Genomic DNA, 23852 nt, shown 5'->3' on the forward strand with positions numbered 1-23852 from the left:
AAGTGATGGCTACAGGGGCAAGAGCGTACAGCCTAACCGAAAACGGAATAGACCTTTTATTGCAAACAATTGAAAAAAAGATTAGAAAAAGTTAGATTTATTATTGAAAAAGAAAAATCAAATATATATATTGCCGAAGAAGCTGCACTTGAAAATCGTATACAAAATTTATGGAATCTCGTGGAGCAAAATATAAATGAATTGACATATATGTACAACAGGACGTATATTGATGACGAAACAGACGAATTACTTGATGAAGCCAAATACATTATACGAATATTGAATAAACAAAGAGGAATCAACTTGAAAGAAAGAGAAGAAAAATGGAAGCAGCTGAAGTTAGAAACACACAAATTCTCTGGCGAATTCAGAGAATGGCAATCATTTAAAATGCATTATGAACAAAGAGCAAATATTAAATATTGTTTTAAAGTTAGGAAAACGTTTGTGAAACATTTTAAGTGATGAAAAAAGTTTGTGGTGATCAGTGCTATCCCGTAGTAATGTGCATGAGTGGTTTAAGCCAGGGATGGGCACATTAGCCCTCAGTGGCATTTTGCCCGTTCGGGCACGAGTGCACATTTTGAGGGCTAGGTGAGGGGATCATCGCGGGCAAACATGAAGAGGGAAGTGAGAGCAACGTTTTACCACTCCACGTTTACAAATGAGAGCAACGTATTTTCCACCACCATTGACTGATCTATCACATGTACAGTGGTGTGAACAAAATAGAAACAACCATAAGGTTTTGTGAAGTTTTAAAATATGCTGTTTTCTTATTAAATAAAATTGTTTTTAGATACATAACATAACATATATATATTTTTACCTAACAGTGATTAAAATTTCCCACCATGCAAAGGTAAATAAAAACAAATTTTAATGCGAAACTCTAAACCCTGCAAATTATGTTTACCCCTTTTTGTTCACACAACTGTACAATTCCGATATGAAGTAAACTTCCACCCTTAAATTTGTGTACAATGTCAGTATTGCCGCAACCACTCTGCGATGAACATCAAGTTACGGAGGAATGTAATTCATTTTTTTCGCAATTTTTCTCAACTTGTTATGCCCTTCTCTCCGTAAAGTGATATTTCCCTCATCTAGCCCCCGTGCGCACTTTGCTAACTTTGCGGGCTAAAAATGTGCCCCTCCCTGGTTTAAGCGATTCTATGAAAGTCGTGAGGACGAGAGCCATCACCGAAAAAAAGTCGTTTTCAGAAGTCAAAAATAAACACAATGCTGATTTGTTTTTACGATTCCGAGGGTTTGTACACCGAGAGTTCGTCCCACCTGGCCAAACGATTAATGCTGTGTTTTACCTTGGTATTATGAAGCGTCTTTTGTCACGCATTCGTCGTGCTCGACCACAATACCGTGAGACAGGGTCCTGGCGCCTGTTGCACGATAATGCGCCGTGTCATCGGTCGACGCTTGTCACTGATTTTTTGACCAAAAACTGCATATTAACCATTAACCACTCACCCTACTCACCTGAAAACTTAATTTGCCCATGAAAGGACACTGGTTTCAGGATATTTCAGCTATCCAAAAGGCGACGACCGATATTCTCAAGAGCATTCCGAAAAATGACCTTAAACACTCATTTGAAATGCTAATTGACCGGGCTAAACGCTGTATCGAAACTACTACAAGGAAACTACTTTGAATAAAAAAATATAACTTTTAAAAAATATTAATTTTTTGTTGTTTTTTTAACAGTCTTGTTTCTTTTGCGATAAACCTTGTATTCACAAAGATGCCCAATATACTGCGAAAGTAAAAAATAAAAAAAAAGAATAGAGCGGTCATTGACACCACAAAGAAACAAGTAAGGAAGGGCTAAGTTCGGGTGTCACCGAACATTTTATACTCTCGCATGATAAAGTGATAATCGAGATTTCATTATCCGTCATTTACATATTTTTTATTTTGCTGTAAAATTAATTAGATTAGTAGTTCCTGAGATATGGTTTTTGGTCTATAAGTGGGCGACGCCACGCCCATTTTCAATTTTTAAGAAAGCCTGGGTGCAGCTTCCTTATGCCTTTTGTAAAATTTAGTGTTTCTGACGTTTTTTGTTAGTCGGTTAACGCACTTTTGGTGATTTTCAACATAACCTTTGTATGGGAGGTGGGCGTGTTTATTATCCGATCTCTTCCATTTTTGAACTGTATATGGAAATGCCTGAAGGAAACGACTGTATAGAGTTTGGTTGACATAGCTGTAGTAGTTTCCGAGATATGTACAAAAAACTTAGTAAGGGGGCGCCACGCCCGCCTCTCCCTAATGCGATCTTTTGTGCCAAATTTCACTTTAATATCTTTATTTATGTCTTAGTTATGACATTTTATAGGTTTTCGGTTTTCGCCATTTTGTGGGCGTGGTAGTGGGCCGATTTTACCCATCTTCGAACTTAACCTTCCTATGGAGCCAAGAAATACGTGTACCAAGTTTCATCACGATATCTCAATTTTTACTCAAGTATAGCTTCAACAGGTTGTAATAGTATAATAATTTCTAGCAAATTGTATTGTTGAACATAGCTCAAAACAGCTTCGACGTTTGAGATATCCCAAAAATTAGTGAATACATGCAACGGTTCGGGTGGAGTTTTTTAAGCTAGCAAACCCTGTTTGGCATTAGCACAACACATCCCGGGCGTTTCATCTTAAAAGCTAGCCAGATCACATTGTGGACAAATTGCGTCCATCATTCCAATGTATTCGTTCGTACTAACGGGTGATTTTTTTGAGGTTAGGATTTTCATGCATTAGTATTTGACAGATCACGTGGGATTTCAGACATGGTGTCAAAGAGAAAGATGCTCAGTATGCTTTGACATTTCATCATGAATAGACTTACTAACGAGCAACGCTTGCAAATCATTGAAGTTTATTACCAAAATCAGTGTTCGGTTCGAAATGTGTTTCGCGCTTTACGTCCGATTTATGGTCTACATAATCATTTCTCATTTCTGGTTGAATGGCTACGTAAATAAGCAAAATTGCCGCATTTGGGGTGAAGAGCAACCAGAAGCCGTTCAAGAACTGCCCATGCATCCCGAAAAATGCACTGTTTGGTGTGGTTTGTACGCTGGTGGAATCATTGGACCGTATTTTTTCAAAGATGCTGTTGGACGCAACGTTACGGTGAATGGCGATCGCTATCGTTCGATGCTAACAAACTTTTTGTTGCCAAAAATGGAAGAACTGAACTTGGTTGACATGTGGTTTCAACAAGATGGCGCTACATGCCACACAGCTCGCGATTCTATGGCCATTTTGAGGGAAAACTTCGGACAACAATTCATCTCAAGAAATGGACCCGTAAGTTGGCCACCAAGATCATGCGATTTAACGCCTTTAGACTATTTTTTGTGGGGCTACGTCAAGTCTAAAGTCTACAGAAATAAGCCAGCAACTATTCCAGCTTTGGAAGACAACATTTCCGAAGAAATTCGGGCTATTCCGGCCGAAATGCTCGAAAAAGTTGCCCAAAATTGGACTTTCCGAATGGACCACCTAAGACGCAGCCGCGGTCAACATTTAAATGAAATTATCTTCAAAAAGTAAATGTCATGAACCAATCTAACGTTTCAAATAAAGAACCGATGAGATTTTGCAAATTTTATGCGTTTTTTTTTTTTAAAAAAGTTATCAAGCTCTTAAAAAATCACCCTATATAATCAATCTGACTGTTGTAATCAAAAGCAGCACGGACAATTTCAGACAAAATAGCACGACGTATTCGCGATCGCCGTCCAAGTTTGAGTGCAGGGTCAACAGATCTATTTCGTGCATTACGTTCACGCCGCTATGTATTAGCTTGTGCGCGTTTCATACAAAAAACAATACACAGAAAGAAATTGTATCTGTTACAAAATAATAAAACACCCGTATAAACACAATGTGGTTTTATACTCTTGCAACCAGTTGCTACAGAGTATTATATGTAGTTTCGTTCATCCAATGGTTGTACGTATCACCTAAAACTAATCTAGATAGATATAGGGGTATGTATGTATGCATATATAAATAATCAGGATGAAGAGAACAGTTGAAATCCGGTAGACTTTCTGTCTATCCGTCCGTACACGCTGTAACTTGAAAAAATTGAGATATCTCGATGAAACTTGGCATGTGGGTACCTTAGTACAAAAAAAATATAGTTCGCAGATGGGCGTAATCGGAGAATTGCCACACCCACGAATCGCCATTAACCCAAAACACATAAAGTGTCATAACTAAGTACTGCATTAAGATCTAAAGCCGTGATTTGGTACATAGTAGCAAGAAGCACCTGTAGGAAAAATTTTTTCAAAAAGTAGGCGTGGCCCTCCCTCTAATAAGTTTAATATACTTTTAATGTATATACCTCCCCAACCACTAAAGCTACATCAACGAAATTTGCTGATTACAGACTTATAAAAACTTTTACCGACAATATGAAAATGAATGAAATCGGAGGATAACTCCGATCACTGTACGGTACTGTTAAAAATTACTAAAAGCGCGATAAATCCATAACTAAATACGCCAGAGACATTGAATCTTTTCACCGAGTTTGAGTTGCACGAATAATATCCTTAGTGCGCGTCCCCTTATGGTTTAAAATTTTTAAAATCCAATAAAAATTGTTCAAGCCCTTAGGTACCGAATATTTAGACCCGGTACCTATGGTTGACTTTTGATAGAAGATGTCGGTCCATGTGTGATACGAGGGCTGCTATATATACATATTTCTGGCCTAATAATGAAAATAGGAATATTTATCAACGAAAATTGTTTTATTGTTTTTAAAAATATTCTCCATCAAGATTTATACACTTTTGCATGCGCTCAAACCAATTTTCGAAGCACTTTTTCCACTCCGATTGAGACACCTCTAAAACATGGTTTTTGAATGCTTCATCAGCATCTTCTAGCTACGAAAATCGTTGATCACGTATTATTTTCTTGATGTGTGGGAATAAAAAGAAGTCATTGGGTGCCAAGTCAGGGCTGTACGGCGGATGACCAATCAATTCGACGTTTTGGCCGGTCAAAAAGGCGCTGGTTTGAGCTGATGTGTGAAAGCTCGAATTGTCATGGTGCACAATGATTCGTCTTCTCTTGTTCGTTTTTCGAATTCCTCCGAAGACTTCAGGCAAACAAATGGTGGTGTACCACTCAGAATTGGCCGTTTTACGTTGCTCAAGCGGAACAGTCGCCACATGACCAGTTTTGCCGAAGAAACAGGCGACCATTTGCTTCGGAGTGCTTCTTCCACGAACAACTTTCGTTGGATTTGGCTCGTCTTGGAAGACCCACACGGTCGATTGCTGTTTTGTTTCGGGCTCATACGCATAGATCCATGATTCGTCCCCTGTGACGATCTTACAAACGTCCTTTGAAGCACCGCGATCATATTTTTTCAGCATTTCTTTACACCAATCCACACGAGCCTTTTTTTGAGCGATTGTCAAATTGGCCGGGATCCAACGAGAACAAACCTTTTTTACGGCCAGGTGTTCATGCAACATCGAATGTATGCTGGTGGCAGAAATGCATAGGCATGCCTCTATCTGTGTTTTCTGGCACAACGGCTGTTTTTGGACGACCTTCACGGAATACGTCTTTGAGCGAGCGTCGGCCACGATTGAATTCGTTGTAACAGTTTCTCACAGTGTTCATCGATGCACTCTTGTCGTGATAATCCACGTCGAAAGTTGTGAAAAATGATCGCACGAAAATGTTCACGAGTTAATTCCATTTTTTGGCCGAGATGAATTTTTTAATTCCCTGTAAATAAAACAATTCACGATTAAATGACAAAATGTTCTGCGTGATGTTATGCTAAAAAATGTCAAAATTTCCAATGGAAATGTCAGATTGCACCTGGCAACACTTAGTGTTGCCTAGTCCAGAAATACTCGTATATATAGCAGCCTATGTATATAACTAAAATTAAAGGATAATCATTCTTTTATAATGGTATGTCTATATGTCAAAAATGGGTTGAATCGGACCAATACTTCTCTTAGCCCCCATGTATTTATAAAGAATCTCGAACTTGCGGGTGTATACTGCACATATCGTCCAGTATGTGAGTTATCCCAATGAAAATAAGAGGATGTGTTTTCTTCATAAAAGTGTATCTTTGTGCCTAAAATAGATAAATTTGAACGCAAACTTGACTTAGCCCCTACATAACTAATATCAGAATTTTCGAACATCCGGCTGACTTTATTCTATATGATTGGTTTTACATCTTAAAGTATATTCCTGGTTTTGATTTTTGCAAATTGCAAGAGTATAAAATGTTCGGTTGTCACCGAACTTAGTACTTCCTAACTTGTTGCAGATGAAAAAACACTCATTCATATACTTATATGTGTTTCACTTCAACAGTTCAAAACTTACCCTTTTTTGACAATTTAATTCGAATAAAGCCAATTTAATTCAATTAAAGCCTGTAAACGATATAAAACACCAACGACTCGTTAAAAAACTGAGCACACATTTGAACAATTTAAGACTCACCGTTTATATGAATGCACTCAATAATATTGTTACAAAAGTAGTATTAAGTTGTATTTGTATTGCTATATGCATCCCTTATTATGAACAATAGCTGTAGGTATATGGGATAGCATTTGTCTTGTTGTAGACATCTGGCGCCGCGGCTGTCTGCTTGTCGAAACAATAGACATCTGGCGCCTGCTTAAACAATTGCTGAGTCTGGCGCCGCTGCTGTCTGCTTAGCTGCATTTGGCGCCGTATAGCATTATGTTCTTGTAATTTCCAGACGCAATATTCTAGAAGGACACGTCGGTATCAGCGAGGAGTGCGTGGCTATATAAGCCGTGGCAGCGCCAACGTAATCAATCAGTGCTAAGAGTAAACTGTTATAGTGTAGACGAGTTGTAAAATAAAGAGTTGTTGAATTGAATTAAACAGTTTTTGGTTTTATTCGTCAATCCAGAGATACGAACCTAGCAAAGTAAACTAGCAAGCAGTAAAATCGTAACAATTGGTGTCAGAAGTGGGATTGTTAAATAATCCAAATTCAAGATGGTTAAATTCGGAGAATTGAGAATTCAGAAATTAAAAACTGAACTGGAGGAGCGTAAGCGGGCAAAAGGCGGATCTGCAGGCACGATTACGTGAAGCAATGGAAGCGGATGGAATTAATGTGGACGAGTTCGAATTTGTTGGGCCAGAAACTTCTACAAAGGTAGAAGAAAAAGTAGAAGAACAACGAACATTATTATGGCTATTAAGCAAATAGAAAATCGTCTGGCACAGCAAATAGCTGAAAATACAGAAAATGCAGTGCAAACAGAAAATCGTCTGGCACAGCAAATAGCAGAAAATACATGACAGTTAAAGTCTTGCCTTACACAACAAATGACTGAAAATAATACGTAGTTAGAAAGGCGTTTGGTACAACATATTACAGAAAATAATACACAAGTGCAAGAGAAATTTTCAAAATTTGAAGACGAATTAAGCACTTTAAAAAATGAAGAAGAAAATTTAAAATCAGAAGTTCTTCAGTTAAGTAATCGTGTGCGAGAACTGCAACTACATGGCCCTGCACCATCAACAAATAATCAAAGATTGAAGGCACCCACATTCGATGGAAGTATTCCATTTCAAATTTTCAAAGTTCAGTTTGAAAAGACAGCAATGGCCAATAACTGGAATGCAGCGGACAAAGTGGCGTCCTTGTTTGTATCATTGAAAGGGCCTGCGGCAGAAATCCTTCAGACTATTCCAGACTGTGAACGGGACAACTATGAGGCATTGATGAGTGCGATAGAAAGACGATATGGTAGTGAGCACCGGAAACAAATATACCAGATCGAACTGCAAAATAGGGGTCAGAAAATGAACGAGTCATTGCAAGAGTTCGCAACTGAAATAGAACGACTGGCTCATTTGGCAAATGCAGATGCACCTGTGGATTACATTGAGAGGGTAAAAATTCAATGTTTCATAAATGGAATTCGTGATGTGACACCAAACGCGCCACATATGCATTGCCAAAAAGAACGTTTGCTGAAACGGTTTTGCACGCCCTCACACAGGAAACAGCTTCCCTACTAAGTAAACCAGCACACAAAGTACAAAGGGTTGAAATGGAACAACCGGCGCTGATGGAAGAAATATTGAAGACTCTGAAGACACTTGCTGCACCGCGAGTAAATACAACAGGAAGATGTTTCAACTGTGGAAAAGCGGGTCACTTTGCCCGAAATTGCAATATAAAAGTAAACCCATCAAAACGGAAACAACCAACAGATAACGAGGACGGAGCATCCACATCTCACATGTCGTTAAACTAAAACGGAACAGTTCAAATGGACGACTGTCAACGCTTACTTTGGATACTGGTGCCACACATTCAATTATCAGACCGGATGTGGTAAGAGGAACGGTTGAACCATTAGTCGGTTGCAAGCTTCGAACGGCCACCGGGGAGGAAGCAGCTGTCGCGGGAAAAGTGTTTTGCGAAGTGATGATTGGTACCCTGGAAGTTAATCACACCTTCATCGTAGCAGAAATCACGGATGAAATTATAATGGGAGAAGATTTCATGATTGATCACGGGGTTACTTTGGATTTAAACAAGCAAATGCTGTTTTGCCAGAACATGGAGATGCCTATAATCACCGGATATGTGACCAACGTTGAAAGTAAGAGGGTGATTGTTGATGATAATCAGAGTATTCCACCAAAATCTGAGGCGATTGTTTGGGCTAAAGTGAATGGAGGAGGTGGGACTGAAGAATTGTGGATTGTGGAACCAACAAAAATAGATACACCCATATTGGTAGGAAGAACGCTTGTGAAAACTAGAGAAGACGGCACCATTCCGGTCAGAGTAGTGAATGAATTCAACACGCCTATAAGTCTGAAGTAAGGAGCAGTAATTGGACAGTGCCAGAATATAAGTGCAATAGCACGATGCGAACGGTCACAACAGAAACCTATTATTGAGCCACAGCAGATAAGTCCTACACTCCTAAACAATTTGCTGAACGAACTGCATGGAAATGAAAAATTAAAAGCAGAAAAACTATTAGAAAAATACGCATTCATATTTGCAAACGAAGGAAACAACACAGGAAGAACCGGCATTGTCAAACATCGCATAAATACCGGAGACGCTAAACCAATCCGACAAGCTCCGCGTAGGGTTCCATTAGCAAAACGTGAAGATTAAGGTGGGCCAAAAATTAGTTTATATTTTATTTTTCGTAGTTACCATGAAAATCTCATTCAACATGACTAAAAACAAGTCCTGGTAAAATCTGAGCTCTTTATATTAATATTAAGAGGTGCCTCATCGACAATTTCGATTTCCCATATAAATTACATGGAAAAAAAATCATTTTTTTTTTGTGGTGGTTATTGTGCGGAGATTTTAATGTGCACGCGATGGCGGCCAGTAGGGATGGTAAACTCGACTCCGATACTGCTCGAGAATCGAGTTTTCTCGTAAAATAATCGATTTTTCGAATGTCAAGAACCGATTCTTAATCCACTTCGACTACTGAAGATCGATTTTTAAAAATCGATTATTTAACGAGAAAACTCGATTCTCGAGTAGTATCGGAATCGAGTTTACCATCCCTACTGGCCGCCATCGCGTGCACATTAAAATCTCCGCACAATAACCACTACAAAAAAAAATGATTTTTTTCCATGTAATTTATATGGGAAATCGAAAATGTCGATGAGGCACCTCTTAATATTAATATAAAGAGCTCAGATTTTACCAGGACTTGTATTTAGTCATGTTGAATGAGATTTTCATGGTAACTACGAAAAATAAAATATAAACTAATTTTTGGCCCACCTTAGTGAGGATGCTAACAAAATTATTGAAGACATGCACAAAAACGGTGTAATCGAACCTTCAATAGATCCATGGAGCTCACCTATAGTCTTAGTTAAAAAGAAAGATGGTAGCACCCGTTTCTGCGTAGATTATAGAAAGTTGAATGATGTCGCAAAGAAAGACAGTTATCCTCTACCGAGAATCGACGATACATTAGACACCTTGTCTGGAGCGAAATGGTTTTCTACATTAGATCTACAAAGTGGATATTGGCAAGTCGAGATTGATGAACGTGACCGTGAAAAGACCGCTTTCAGTATGGGCGACGGGCTATGGGAATTCTCTGTGATGCCATTTGGGTTATGTAATGCGCCTGCAACGTTCGAGCGACTGATGGAACATGTGTTAAAAGGACTCAACTGGAAGACATGTTTGGTGTATCTTGATGACATTATCATCATGGGAAAAAGTTTCGATGATCATTTGAAAAATCTAGAAGAAGTCTTTCAGCGAATAGCATCAGACTGACTGAGTTAACTGGAAGTTTGAAGAAAGATGGAATTTGGAGTCATGTGTAGAAGTTCACGCAAATGAGGAAAGTTCTCTGATCGCCCTTCACTTGGGAGTGGCCAGAAACTATTATTTTACATATGGCTAAAGCAGCTCACGATTTCCAGTGTTTGACCAAGTATCCTATGGGTAGTGTGGGATTCGTGGTGAGAGAGACTAAGTAGCCGAGTATTGTCATTCACTCCGGAGGATGAACGTCTAGCAACAATCCGCATCAAAGTGAAGTTCTTCAACATATCGCTGATTTGCGCCCACGCCCCGCAGCTTTCTATAAGCGCTTGGAGCGCACCTATGAGCGCTTGGCGACTTTAACGGGCAAAGAAGGTATCTTTGGTACAACAGTCAGTAAATTCAGCCTCGACAAGGAACATCTCCAAATGGGTTAAAACTGATCGATTTCGTCGGGCTCCAAATTATAGTTATCTGTAGTACAAGATTCCAGCATAGGAAAATTCACCAAATACCAGGCTGCCTTCGGATCAAAAAGCCACCATCCCGATCGATCACGTTGTGATAGACGGACGGCACGTCTCCAGTGTTTTAGACGTATGTACGCTCCGAGGTCCTAACATCGACTCGAACCACTATCTTTTGGCAGCCAAGAAACACATGTCAACAATTACAAGGAAGGCTCGACGTCGTGAAGCTGCAATCAAAACAGACAGCCGAACGGTTTTTGACTCGACTTGCATTCCTGCTCTCTGAGAGCACTCGTCAACAGCTCGGTATAAGACAACTGTGGACAGCATTTCAAGCTCCTTACGTACAGCTGCAACCGAAACCATTGATTTTCGGAAAATGCAAAAGAACAGCTGGTACGATGAGGAATTTCGTGTCGCAGCGGTTAAAAAACAAACTGCCTACCTCGCAAGGTTACAATCGACCACAACAAGTTAGTGATGGATAGATACCGAGAGTTGAAGAGGGACACGAGAGCCATTTGCAGACAAAAAATGAGAGAGGCTGAAAGGGGGGAGTACGAAAAGCTTGACAAGCTGGCCGAGTATCTGCTTCTTTGTAAAATAAGGCGGCATGAAAGCATGCCCAATGATTGGAAATTAAATGTGCTCCATAAAAAGGGAGACCCCACAATCTGCACCAATTACCGTTGAATAAGTCTAATAATCATCACATATAAGGATCTATCGAGCGTATTGTGTGATTGATCCTTATCAGTGAGGCTTTACGCCTGGAAAATCAACATATTCACCATGCGTCAAATCTTAGAAGAGACCCGTGAAAAGAGAATCGACACGCACCACCTCTTCGTCGATTTCAAAGCTGCCTTTGACATCACGCAAAGCAGCTACCTTTATGCCGCGATGTCTGAATTTGGTATCTCCGCAAAACTAATACGGCTGTGTAAACTAACGTTGAGCAACACCAAAAGCTTCGTCAAGATCGGGAAGAACCTCTCCGAACCGTTCGATACCAAACGAGGTTTCACAACAGGCGACTCCCTATCCCGCGACTTCTTCCATCTGCTGCTGGAGAAAATAATTCGAGCTGCAGAACTTAATCGATCAGGTACAATATTTTATAAGAGTGTACAGCTGCTGGCGTATGCCGATGATATTGATGTCATTAGTCTTAACTACCGCGACGTTAGTTCTGGTTTCGCCAACCTGGATAAGGAAGCGAAGCAGGCGTGTCTGGCAGTGAATGAGGGCAAGACGGAAGATCTCCTGTCAACAACATAATGTGTAATGTGTCATAACTTCGAAGTTGTAGATAATTTAGTCTATCTTGGAACTAGTGTAAACACGTCCAACAATGTCAACCTGAAAATCCAGCGCAGGATAACTCTTGCCAACAGGTGCTACTTCGGACTGAGTAGACAATTGAGAAGTAAAGTTCTCTCTCGACGAATAAAAACCAAACTCTATAAGTCACTCATAATTCTCGTCCTGCTATATGGTGCAGAGGCTGGGACGATGACTATAACTGATGAGTCGATGCTGTGAGTTTTCGAGAGAAAAGTTCTGCGAAAGATTTGTGGTCTTTTGCGCGTTGGCAACGGCGAATATCGCATTCGATGGAGCGATGAGCTGTTTGAGATATATGCCGACATTGACATAGTTCGGCGAATTAAAAGACAGTGGCTACGCTTCCCCTAGCCAAATAGATGAAAACACTCCAGCTCTAAAAGTATTTGACGCAGTACCCGCTTGGCAGAGGAAGAGGAACACCTCCACTCCGTTGAAGAAACCAGGTGGAGAAGGACCTGCAGTGCGTTTCTGTAACTTTTCGTTATGCATAATAACGAACGATATATCGAATTCACTAGTAACGGGTGATTTTTTTGAGGTTAGGATTTTCATGCATTAGTATTTGACAGATCACGTGGGATTTCAGACATGGTGTCAAAGAGAAAGATGCTCAGTATGCTTTGACATTTCATCATGAATAGACTTACTAACGAGCAACGCTTGCAAATCATTGAATTTTATTACCAAAATCAGTGTTCGGTTCTTTTCTTTTTTATCGACAAATTTTGTTCAGCGATGAGGCTCATTTCTGGTTGAATGGCTACGTAAATAAGCAAAATTGCCGCATTTGGGGTGAAGAGCAACCAGAAGCCGTTCAAGAACTGCCCATGCATCCCGAAAAATGCACTGTTTGGTGTGGTTTGTACGCTGGTGGAATCATTGGACCGTATTTTTTCAAAGATGCTGTTGGACGCAACGTTACGGTGAATGGCGATCGCTATCGTTCGATGCTAACAAACTTTTTGTTGCCAAAAATGGAAGAACTGAACTTGGTTGACATGTGGTTTCAACAAGATGGCGCTACATGCCACACAGCTCGCGTTTCTATGGCCATTTTGAGGGAAAACTTCGGACAACAATTCATCTCAAGAAATGGACCCGTAAGTTGGCCACCAAGATCATGCGATTTAACGCCTTTAGACTATTTTTTGTGGGGCTACGTCAAGTCTAAAGTCTACAGAAATAAGCCAGCAACTATTCCAGCTTTGGAAGACAACATTTCCGAAGAAATTCGGGCTATTCCGGCCGAAATGCTCGAAAAAGTTGCCCAAAATTGGACTTTCCGAATGGACCACCTAAGACGCAGCCGCGGTCAACATTTAAATGAAATTATCTTCAAAAAGTAAATGTCATGAACCAATCTAACGTTTCAAATAAAGAACCGATGAGATTTTGCAAATTTTATGCGTTTTTTTTTTTTAAAAAGTTATCAAGCTCTTAAAAAATCACCCTTTATAACAAAGTGTTGTGTTTCTGTAAGTCTGTTGAAAAGCTTTTTCGTTATTTCTTTCGTTATGACATTCGTTATCATATCATTAAAAAAATTGCAGTGATATTTTGCGGCAAAATAAAGATGAGCGAGGTAAGCTGGAAAAATTTTGATGTTTTGTTTATGTTTATATTGTTTATATTATTTACAGGAAAAAATAAGAAGTGGAAAAGTTACCAAACAACAAAAACAAAAATTTCTAGATATATTGAAAAATCATAGAAATGTTGGTACCGGACAATTTGGTGGCCCAAACAGCGGCAAAGCTGCTAATGCTGTATGGGCAACCCTCACAGCGGAATTGAATGCATGCGGAAGTGCATGTAAAACCGTTGAGCAGTGGAAAAAGGTTCGTTCAGTATATTATATATAAACATATGCATGTATGTACAATTGTGCATTCATTGATATTTACTTCAATTCGCAGTGCTGGGCAGACTGGAAGTCAGGTGTAAAGAAGCAGCAGGCCGCAATTATGCGTTTCCAGAACGCTACTGGAAATCGTCCTGCCTCTGAAGGTCCAGCGCCGCTAGATGGTATGGACCTGCAAGTATTAGACTTTTTCCCAACTGCACTTGCTGATGGCGATGGTGTTACTAAGGAGTCGGGGTTTCAAGAGGTAATATCTTCGTATAACAAAAAAAAATTATTGAGTTTTAATCACAAAGTTTCATATTTAGATGAATGATAGTGTAGATGAAGAATTGCAGAAATCACTTGATGACATGTTGGATACACCTCAAAAAACCTCAAATGCTGCACTGCCATCAACCAAACCCAATACAGTGCCATCGCCCACATCAGACAGAATGCGACAGACTCCCACTTTCTTCAGTGCATTTGAACAAAAGAAAACCACTCTTGCTGAGCAGGAACGCAAACGACAGGAGGAATTTGACCAGTTGCTGTCCGTGGCGAAAGACATTCGTGCCCCCGTGCAATCCACTTAAACAATTATGCGAAAAATAATAAACAAAGCTTTTTTTTATATAATATTTTATTTTTATTATTATTATTATTTAAAATGAATTTTTTTTTTTTTTTTGTTGAAATGAAATCCTTTTTTTATGTTAATTGTGCGAATTTTTTATAATTAAAATAATTAGTTAGTTAAAATAATTTCGTACTATATTATCCCGACATCTTCTGCCTTGATTTAGCACACTACAATTTTCACGATTCTCTTCCAAATTGTCAACTTCCATATTGAAATTTGACGATACGTTTATGTCTAGAATTGGTAAATTTCTTTTTAATCTGATATTGTGCAAGGTTAAACACGCATTTATTATTGATCCAGCATATGCTGGTTTAAACAATACATCCCGTTCATGTGATAAGCACCCAAATACCTTTTCAAAACTTCCATTAAGCCTTTCAACACAATTCCGAGCCCGAATGTAGCAATCATTGTAATTATTTTGCCCAATCGTCTGTCGATTTCGAAATGGTGTCATCAACCATGGTTGCTGTGGATAGCCTGAATCACCAATAAGCCAACTTGAATCTACATCACTGGCGTTTTGCCTTTCCAAAAATTGTTTACTTTGGCTGTTCTCCCAAATAAAAGCATCATGGGTACTACCACCATAACGCGCGTTCCCACACACTATGTTTAAATTGTAGTCACAAATAAGTTGCACATTTTTGGAAAAGTAGCCCTTTCTGTTTATGTAGCAGTATTCAACATAAGCGGCCGGCTTTTTAATTTTAATATGATAAAATGGATGAAAAAAATCTGTAAAAATATAAACACATATCGCTCATTTGCTGCAAGACCGGCATAATTCAAAAAACGTGATTTTTGAGTTAATGTTGCAGAATTGTTCGTTATATCATACTTCATATTGAGTGAAAAATTCATATGAATACCTCTTATATGCTCCGCTTGAGAAGAGGTGTAAGGTTGGAGTCACCGTGTAAGGTTGTAGTAAGTTGAAAACTTTAAACGCGTTTTCTGGAGAATCGATTTTTTTGACTTATGCCGGTCTTGCAGCAAATGAGCGATATGTACATACACAATATTTTTTATGTACCTATATAATGATTTTCTTACGTTTGTTTTATTTTGTTTTGTTCCTCTAAATATGTTTCAATGATGTTTGTGACTTCTTTTACTGCACGACACACAACTGTCTTGCTTAATGAGCACACAAAATCTTGGCCAACGTCTCTCAAATATGATCCTGTCGCATAGTAATGAAGTGCTGCAGTCATTCTTAATGATTTTGGGACAAACGTACGCCTTTCGCGAGGACTCAGCTCTTGTAACAAGGCTATTGCGGGATCTTTTTTAAAACGGAATAGCTCTTCAAAGCGAGCTTCCGGCAAATGAAATGAGTCAGTTGTATCCCTCAGATGTCGCCGATGAACGCGTAACATATTCCGTTGGTCCTCCAATAAGGCAAATAACGCAGCAGCTATCATAATTTTATTCACTAAGAAATTATAACATTGATAATAAAATTATACATTCAAAATACATATGTATGTATATCTATCTTATCTTATATATGTATAAAAATGAATCGCAAAATGTGTTGGTAAGCGCATAACTCAAAAACGCCTGGACCAATTTTGCCAATTCTTTTTTCTGAATGTTCGTTGAGGTTCAAGGATTTTTTTTACGGCAAGAAAAGTTCGAATAATTGCCGGAAACCCCCTAAAACCAGCCCTTTTCTTTTTTCCATACAAACGAATGGATGTTTGTTTATTAGTAACGCTAAAGGAACGACTGAACCAATCTTGATGAAATTTTCAGAGAATGTTCTGTGGCGATCGGGGAAGGTATAGAAATAAAAAACCTGTATGATTTTCGTGAGGAAAAGTCGGAAAATTGGACAATTCCAAAAAATTAATTTTTTCCATACAAATTTTTTTTCAATTTTTTTGTTTTGTTTTTCAATTATTTGAATCGTTCAAATTTGTCGTTTGTTTCAAAAATTTTTGAAAACTATTCAGTGAAAGTGTTATGTGTGTTGCACACAAAGTGATCAATTACAGATTGAAATTTGTTACGATGCCATGAAGGGGTCGCGCTAATATCGGTCGGTTTTCTTTTTGGCATCAACATACTTAGCAGCCCAAGGCACATGAAGGAGTACTCCCAGGATGCGATGACATATATACGTGCGGTATTATGGATCGCGATCAATCAGAAATCGATCGTCACGATGTCACAGCAAGACTTTTCAAGAAATAGCTTAGATAGACATTATCTTGAAGCAACGCATATATGGTGCTGTTAGATGCTAGATGTACTCTGTTAAGTGGCAAAAGAGATGTTTGCCACACGCACACATTCTTCTTTGGATGGTGGAAGGCGGTTACACCAGATCAAATTGATCAACTCATATCTGCGGAAATTCCTGATGAAAAGAAAGATCCAGTATTAGACGAAGTGATGAAAACCAATAAGGTTCATGGACCTTGCGGACACCAGAATCCCACTTCGGTTCGTATGTCTGTCAATAAATGCACGAAACAGTATCCACGTACTGCTCTTTCGGAAACACAAACTAGAAATGGTGGATATCCACTCTATCGGCGTCGCTCACCAGACGACAAAGGCAGAACATTTAGCATTCAATTTAGAGGCGTGAGTTCGAAGTTGACAACACATTGATCGTACTATATTCGCCACTGTTGTCTAATTCACATTCAAAAGTCATGTCAATGTTGCGTATTGCAGTTTAGTGAAATCGATAAAATACGTTTGTAATTACGTCACCATAGGAAGTAACATGTCGGTTATTGGTCTTGAACGATACGGTCGTTACGTGAACTGTAAGGATATTTACTTTCGCAATTCATGAACGTTTTTCGACTGTTGTGCGTCTCGCAGTTAATTTAGAGAATGGCCAAAGAGTGTATTTCAAATCAGAAAATACAGTACAGCCAGCGAAAACACCGCCAACACCAAAATTAACATTTACGAGTTTTTGCTCAACTTTCGTCAGTGATCCGTTTGCGAGGACATTCGCAAATACCTTGATATTATACATGGAATGCATCGTCGAAGAAATATTTACGCAAAACCAAGGCCAACCAGTAGATGGACATCCATGAGTGTTCTCAACTAATGCATTAGTTCGAATTTACATAATCTACCCGAAAAACGACGATTGTTTCTACCTTCAGTTGCGACTGATTAATGTACGCGGTTCAAATTCATTTCAGTCATTGCGTACTGTGAATGATACGGTGTGTGCAACTTTTTGAGAATCATGCCAGCAATTACAATTACTAGAACATGATAACCACTGGAATCAAACGATGGACGATGCGATAGCTACTTCGAATGCCACTCAAGTTCGCACAATTTTCGCAATGATCAGCCTTCAAGTCCGCGTCAATTATAGAATACGGCTAAAAATTACATTGCCGAAGACATTTTACATCGTATACGCCAAGAATTGGAAATGGGTCAATACCGGTTGATACTTCCGGTGGTTTGATATCAATTCCATATGCCGTTTATCAATTCACGAAAGACGGACTCATCACGAATGTTTATACGAACATTGGCCAAATTATCGTAAGTACGATTCCTTGAGTGCACGAGCAATGTTAGCTGCCAAAAATACCGATGTTCTTGACGTAAACCGGAAGATTCAAAGTCAAATTCCGGGAGACTTGCGGTCATACAAATCGATCGATCGTCTTGACAATGAAGACGACACCGTGAATTATCCAGTGGAATTTCTAAATTCTTTGGAGAGGCTTGGTATGCCACCGTATCATTTGCGTCTCAAAGTTGGATCTGTCGTTATGATGTTTCGCATTCTGATTGTGTCGCACCTATCAAATATAAGGAGCAGAATGCTACGTACTAACGATTTGCCATTTCAGTTCAAACGTATTCCGTTTTCAGTGAAAATTGAATTTGAGATGACGATCAACAGGATAGTCGTATAGTGGGTGGCATAAATTTGGAAATGCTATGTTATTCACACATCCAGATATACGTGGCGTGCTGACGAGTTGGAAACCATCTTCTCTTTACATTTACGCACCGGAACAGAAACCAAAAATGTTGTTTCTCAAGCTGCGTTACATTGAAAAAATATTTAGAAATTAAATGATTATTAACACAATATGAATTTTTGCCTTTTCATTTCAAAACACATATTCGCACGCAGGACAACGGCTGCGGGGTCAGCTAGTATGTATATAAAAATGAATCGCAAAATGTGTTGGTAAGCGCATAACTCAAAAACGCCTTGACCGATTTTGTCAGTTCTTTTTTTAAAATGTTTGTTGAGGCTCAAGGATGGCTTCTACGGGAAGAAAAATTCGAATAATTGCCGGAAACCCCCTAAAAACAGCCCTTTTCTTCTTCCCATACAAACGAATGAATGTTTATTTATTAGTAACGCTAAGGGAACGACTGAACCAATCTTAATGAAATTTTCAGAGAATGTTCTGTGTTAATCGGGAAGGGGTAGAAATAAAAAAAAACTTTAAGCTTTTCGTGAGGAAAAGTCGGATAATTGGATTATTCCAAAAAGTTAATTTTTTCAATACAATTTTTCTTTCAAGTTTTTTTGTTTTTCAATTATTTGAATCGTTCAAATTTGTTGTTTGCTTCAAAAATTTTTGAAAACTATTCAGTGAAAGTGTTATGTGTGTTGCACACAAAGTGATCAATGCCACGAAGAGGTCACGTTAATATCCGTCGGCGTTCTTTTTGGCATCAACATACATGACCGAGTACTCCCAGGATGCGATGACATACGTGCGGCATTATGGATCGCGGTCAATCAGCAAGCGATCGTCACAATGTCACAGCAAGACTTTTCAAGCAACAGCTTCGATGGACTTTAGATGTACTCTCTTTAGGGGCAAAAGAAAGGTTTATCGCACGCATACATTCTTCTTTGAATTGTGGATGGTGGTTACACCAGATCAAATTGATGAAATCATTTAATCATGCGGAAATTCCTGATGCAAAGAAAGATCCAGTATTATAAAAACCAATAAGGTTAATGGACCTTGTGGACATCACAATCCCACTTCGGTTTGTATGTATGTCTCACAATAAATGCACGAAACAGTATCCACGTGCTTTTCTTTCGGAAACACAAACTAGAAATGATGGATCTCACCAGACGACAATGGCAGAACATTCAGCATAAATTTGGAAGAGTGAATATCGAAGTTGACAACACGTGATTCGTACTATATTCACCATTATTGTCTAATTCACATTCAAAACTCATATCAATGTTGAGTATTGTAGTTTGGTGTAATCGATAAACATAGCGGTTATTGGTCTTGAACGATACGGTCGATACGTGAACTGCAATAAAGCGCTTAGTAGGATATTTAATTTTGCAATTCATGATCCATTTGCGAGAACATTGCTCTATTTGTTAAGCAGAAAGCAAGGCCAACCAGTAGATCCAGCACATCCAGGAGTGTTCTTAACTAATTCATTAGCACGAATTTACACAATCCACCCGACGACAAAACGACGTTTGTTTCTACCTTCGGTTGCTATTGATAAATGTATGCGGTTCAACTTCATTTGAGTCATTGCGTACTGTGAATGATAAGGTGTGAGCATCTTTTTGAGAAGCAAGCCAGCAATTACAAATTCTGGAAAATGATAACCACTGGAATGCAAGTGAAGTTAACACACTTTTCGCGATAATCATTTTCACATATCAGCCTTCAAATCCGCGTCTATTATGGAATACGAACAAAAATGACATTGTCGAAGACATTTTACATTGTCTTCGCTAAAAATTGGAAAGGGATCAATTCCGGTTGATACTTTCGGTGGTTTGATATCAATTCCATCTGCCGGTTATCGATTCACGAAAGATGAACTCATCACGAGTGTTTATCCGAACATTGGCCAAATTATCGTAACTACAATTCCTTGAGTGCACGTGCAATGATAGATGCCAAAAATATCTATGTTGATGACTTAAACTGGAAGATTCAAAGTCAAATTCCGGGAGACTTGCGCTCATACAAATCGATCGATCCAGTGGAATTTCTAAATACTTTTTAGAGATTTGGTATGCCACCGCATCATTTGCGCCTCAAAGTTGGATCTGTCGTTATTATGTTTCGAAGTCTACAAGCGCCGAAACTGTGTAATGGAACCCGACTGATTGTGACGCACCTATCGGATACAAAGGGGTAGAATGCTTGATTCTACGAATTCCTTTGAGTTCTATTTATTTGCCATTTCTGTTCAAATGGATTTCGTTTCCAGTAAAAATTGCATTTGAGATGACAATCGTCATGAAATGTATGGTATAAATTTGGGGCCGCTATGTTATTTACACGGCCAAAAATACGTGCCGGCGAGTTGGAAAACTATCTTTTCTGTACATTTACCCACCGAAACAGAAACCAAAAAATGTTGTTTATCAAGCTGCGTTACATTGAAAAAAAGAAATGATAAATTTAACTTTCTTTTCATTTCGAAACACATATGTAATTTTACGCAGGAAAACGGCTGCGGGGTCAGCTAGTAGTATATAAAATATTATTTGTACTTACGAATAAAAAAAAATAAGAGTAAACAAAACTTTTTTGCAGTAAACAAAACAAATATATTCGTGTACATTGACAGATGTTTATGCATTCATTTTAGTTATAGCACATTTTCGATAACATCGGTAACGACTCACCACAAACATAAAGAAAGGTGACTTTTCTAAGTTACAGAAACACTTAAAAACAATTGTTCGTTATAAACCTTTCGTTACGCAAAAGTGATATGTCTTTCGATATCTTAACGAAAAGTTACAGAAACGCACTACTGGTTTCGATTGGAATTATGTTATATGAGAAGTAGGGATGGTTGTAGTCCGACTTCACATTATGATATCGTAAGAATATGAAAAGAATGCTACGTACTAAATTTAGTGGAAATCAGTTTGTCTTTTCCGAGATATCCGATTTCACCAAAAATTTCGCGGGGCCACTCGCATCGTCTAATTTTTACGCAGGTAAAAGTAATGGAAAAAAAGAGCGACTGAAACAGTAAAGAACGCGAGGCACGTCTGCAGGTAAATTATAACGGTATATATAAGAACAGAATGACAGAAACGGAAGGAGTTCGTAAATAAATGATTCAACAAATGCGTGACTGAGTATCCTCATTGCTAGCCACTAAGGATCAAAAGGCTGAGTTACGAAAATTCGATTTAAAGTTCGATGCGTACTAAATTTCGTTTAATCGGTTGGTCAGGTCCCGAGATATATGATATTACCAAAAAATGCGCGGTGCTACGCCCATTGTCGAATTTGCACACGGGCTCTCATAAAGCTTTCTCACACCATCTCCATCATCGGAGACACAAATTAAAGCGGTTTTGAAAAAGAGGAAATGCAAAGACGTAGCCTGGGAGTTAAACGTCAAGCTCGCGGACGAGAAACCGACAACGTCCAAGCAGGGGCGGCGACCAGTGAGATTTTGAAACGGTAATTGATCGTCGGGCTCATAGACTGCAGTAACGCGCTGGGACAAATGTCGCAGGACCGGTGGAAAATCTTAAAATGCAACAACGACCCGACCATAGCATGGATAAGAAGCGGTCAAAACAATTCCAAACCTGTGGGAGGTAGCGAAGCTGGAGGTAGTAGACCGCGGCAGTATTCCATTGGTGCTCAAAGCGAAGGTAACCATACCTCACGTTGTAGGCCCGAAACATGCTCTGTGGCGGCTACAGAGTATTATAGTTTTGTTCACCTAACGGTTCTACGCATCACCTAAAACTAATCGAGATAGATAGAGGGATATAACTCTGTATGTAAATATATAAAAATGATCAGAATGACCAAAACAGTTGAAATCCGATTGATTGTCTGTCTGTCCGTCCGTGCTCACTGGACTTGAGAAAAAATTGAGATATCTCGATGAAACTTGGTATGTTGGTTCCTTAGTACAAAAAAAAAATTTAGTTCGTAGATGGGCGTAATCGGAGAATTGTCACGCCCACGAGGCGCCATTGACTGAAAAACACATAAAGTGTCATAACTAAGTAATATATTAAGATCTAAAGCAGTAATTTGGTACATGGAATCGCAGTAGCAAGGGGCACCTGTGGAAAGAATTTTTTCAAAAAGTGGGCGAGACCCCGCCCTCTAATAAGTTTAATATACTTCTTATGTATATATGTATCTCCTCAACCACTAAAGATACATCAACGAAATTTGCTGGGTACAAACCTTATAAAAACTTCTACTGACAACGTGAAAATGAATGAAATCGGAGGATAACTCCGATCACTCCCCATATAACAGTACTGTTAAAAATTACTAAAAGCGCGATAAATCATTAACTAAATACGCCAATGATATTAAATCTTTTCACCGAGTTTGAGGGAGAGAGTTTTATGAGAGCTGGTGTTAAAATTATACGATGAACGTGGCACCGCCAGTTTTTGGTGAAATCGTATATCTCGGGACCTGACTGCACGATTTTAACAAAATTAAGAAGCAATTAATATTTTATTTATTGAATCTGCTTTTACTTAAAGCCTAACAATAAGTTATAAAATCTTAAATCTATTTAAAAACTAGGCAGGCTCAAGCAAGTGATTGAGCTGTTTTTGTGATACGTCGCTCTTTAATACGCAGGCATATCGCTTCTTTTAAGTCGTGTTTGATCGTAGGAAAGTACCAAGGTATTAGCTAAAGGGTTTGGGTGATCTCGCAGTTTAGAGATCGCTAGATTCAAAAAGTCCTGTTTACTTTGGAAACCACCTTGTATATAGTGTTCAGGTAATACTTGTTTTAGTATTTTTTATATGGTTGCATCAGTTTGGTTGTGAGCTGTCACATAATATGGCTAGTTGAACGGCTCTGCAATTGTTAGCGATTCTGCTATGACCCAGCAGACAACCGAGTGGTTCTTCTATTTAGGACAGATACTCCTTCACAGCAGCAGCCACTTCTGTTTGAAAGACAGAACCGTAGCCTAGAGCTAAAATTGACGGAGAGCTCCTTACAGAAAACTTCCCCTCAAACCATCCCTCATAAACTCGACCCATCCATGAAAAAGTTCACTGCTCCTATTTTGCACCGAATGAGTTGAGAGAAAGAGGCTTTTCTTTTTAAGTGCCATCCACCAGACGAATACACCATAGAACAGCAATATAAGACTACCGATTCTTTACTCTCTCCATATTAGGCGTGTTTTATTTGAACGTCATAAGCTAAGT

The 23852-nt window shown here is 38.9% G+C and overlaps 1 protein-coding gene and 1 pseudogene across 1 annotated transcript in view; one reads left to right on the forward strand and one right to left on the reverse strand.

Annotated features, from left to right (window-relative positions):
• The window catches only part of LOC125776669 (uncharacterized), a 532635-nt gene that overhangs the window by 76378 nt on the left and 432405 nt on the right, over positions 1-23852 (reverse strand). The gene's annotated exons all lie outside the window — the stretch shown is intronic.
• LOC125776741 (uncharacterized) lies at positions 13773-14509 on the forward strand (annotated as a pseudogene).

The sequence above is a fragment of the Bactrocera dorsalis genome, chromosome 2, assembly GCF_023373825.1.
Source record: "Bactrocera dorsalis isolate Fly_Bdor chromosome 2, ASM2337382v1, whole genome shotgun sequence".
In the NCBI taxonomy this organism is placed as follows: Eukaryota; Metazoa; Arthropoda; class Insecta; order Diptera; family Tephritidae; genus Bactrocera; species Bactrocera dorsalis.